Source organism: Austrofundulus limnaeus, unplaced genomic scaffold (assembly GCF_001266775.1).
Source record: "Austrofundulus limnaeus strain Quisiro unplaced genomic scaffold, Austrofundulus_limnaeus-1.0 Scaffold556, whole genome shotgun sequence".
NCBI lineage: Eukaryota > Metazoa > Chordata > Actinopteri > Cyprinodontiformes > Rivulidae > Austrofundulus > Austrofundulus limnaeus.
This window is the reverse complement of record NW_013952958.1, coordinates 71632-74236: the sequence shown is the minus strand read 5'-3', so window position 1 is coordinate 74236 and position 2605 is coordinate 71632. Positions and strand designations below refer to the sequence as shown.

Genomic DNA, 2605 nt, shown 5'->3' with positions numbered 1-2605 from the left:
CTGCAAGGTTACAGATATGTGAAAAATAAATCAACTATAATCCCCGTCATTCTTCCAACTGGACAAAACCTGTTGAAAAGAAAACTTGCCAATAAAAAGGATCCAATGTTCATAAAATGGACAGTAAATTGGTTGGAATTCTGCAAAAATTCCAACAAATCAAAAAGAAACTAAACTAAAATATGGCCCATTAGAAAAAGAGAATATTAATGATTAAATTACATCAAAAATATTAAAACAAAGTGATTTTTAACAGACCTGTTCATAGTCCAACATTAACATGAACAGACCGACAGAGTTTAAGCTTTTCAGAAATTTTATCTGTTTTTTTCTTTGCTTTATTCAATGAAAAAATTGGTTGAATCTGCAGTCCACATTTAAAATCTAATTAAACACACAACCCCGAAATAAAACTGACTAGACCAAGATTAATGGCTATTGTTTCAAATCTGWGATCCATAAAAGAAATGGGATTTTCAGGAAGATAACTTGAACAAAAAACAGCATTTCATAGTTTTGCTTAAGTTTGCCAGACTTGCAAGAAAATATCATACTTCATATTATAAGTAATCTTATTAAGTGGGATGCAGCTGTTAATTTCACAGACATCTATAAGGAWGAGGGAGTTCAGATTTCCATGTAACATTTTCTTGCTACTAAGATTCCAACTTAAAGAACAGCATTTTGAATTTTCCCAGAGATTTCTTAATGTTGTTAATATTTTCCAACAAAAGCAACTGGTAACACTTTATAATAATTACACCTTATTCACCTAATTACCCCACTATAATAAATTAAGTTAACCTTGAAGACATCATTAATTAAAGGTAATACATTACTAATAACCTATAAATTAACACATGTATTAATGCTGTACCCATAGGAACTTATTACTTCCAAAACCAACATACACATTGTGTATTCATGCTTAAAAACACACAAATTAACTATTCTAAACAATGTATATGTATATACGTATGTAAATAAAGTCCCCTCCAAAAGTATTGGAACAGCAAGTCAAATTCCCTTGTTTGTGTTGTACACTGAAGATATTTGGGTTTAAGGTACTACAAAGATCAGCTTTTATTTTCTGGTATTTACATGTACACAYGTGACAAAATTTATTATTATTTATTATAATAAAAACAATCCTAGGTTTCTGTTCAGTAATATAGCTAGATTAATGAAAAGTCCTATTTTTGTTGGGCCATGTATCCATATAACTCTAAGTAGTGATGACTTCATGAGATCCTGTATATATAAAAATTGTTTTAATTAGAGATAAAATTCATGTCAGTCTTCCTGCTATTGCCTCTAATTCTCTGTCAGATGAGGCAGCTTTATGCTATGTTCACACCGAACGTGTTTTGAGCAGCAAAAAAGCTCCCAACGCCTCAAGATGGACGTGCCACGTTCAGACCGGGACAGAGACTAGACTGTCTGAAGAGGGAGAAGCATCTTGGTTTTTCTCCGGTCTGTCTTCGGCAGATGAAATAAAGATAAAATAAAGAAAATGGCTTTGCTTAATTACTAAAGGGGAAGCAAATGTTGATAATTAATTCACTAGATGATTTAGAGACAGTTTGTTCGGTTAGTTTCGCCACTCCTGTGTGCTGATGGACTATTTTTTTTCCCGAGCCCAGTTTAACACTGCGGTCAGTTTAACGAGCTGCTGGCCCGCATCGGTGCTGATATCTCCAGCCAGAACATCAACTACAGACGGTCGATTTCAGCTAAAGAGCTCCTGTCCATCTGTTTGTGGGCAACATTCAGGAAACTGTCACGTGGAAAAATAAGTCTCTCTGATTGGTTGTCAAGACGCATCGATTGGCGAAAGATCAGATTTTTGAACTCGGGCGTCGGCTGCTCTCTCCGCACTGCATGCACGGAAAATGCTCTGCCGCACCTTCCGCGTTCCTTGTACGCCACACTAAACAGACGTGACCCCTCGCAAGATCCCTAGAGGCGCGTCCATCATAGACTTTGCATGTAAACTGGCCACTCCTGCAGCTCAAAACGCRTTCGGTGTGAATGTAGCATTAGTGTCACTAGAACCTGATTTATGTTTGGACTGTTTTTGTCCAGTTGAGCTGTCTGAATTATGGTAAATGGTAAAAGGCTTCAACTTATATAGTGCCTTATCAAGTCCACTTGGACTCCAAGGCTCCACACTTCAGACATTCATCCATTTACACACACATTCACGCAATGATGATGGTAAGCTTCAGCCTCAGCTGCCCTGGGGCACACTGACAGAGGAGGGGCTGCCATGCACCACCGAACCCTCTGACCACCATCAGTATTATCTAAAATAATAGCTTCATCCAAACCATCAACATGTCTGCTAGATCCCATCCCAACCAGACTGTTCAGAGGTATTTCCCCTAATTAATATTCATATTTTAGATTTACTTAATTTGTCTCAAATGAATGGTTATGTGCCACAGACCTAAGGTTGCTGTAATTAAAACTTTACTTAAGAAACCTGATCTTGAATCAGGAGTTCTGGCCAGTTAAAGACCTATATCTAATCTTCCATTCATTTAAAAAATTATTGAGAAAATAGTTGCAAATCAACTATGTGAACATCTGGATAGAAATAATC

At 36.5% G+C, this 2605-nt stretch overlaps 1 protein-coding gene across 1 annotated transcript in view; it reads right to left on the bottom strand.

Annotated features, from left to right (window-relative positions):
* The window catches only part of LOC106530765 (signal peptide, CUB and EGF-like domain-containing protein 1), a gene marked incomplete at its 5' end in the record, with an annotated part of 47816 nt that overhangs the window by 12500 nt on the left and 32711 nt on the right, over positions 1–2605 (bottom strand).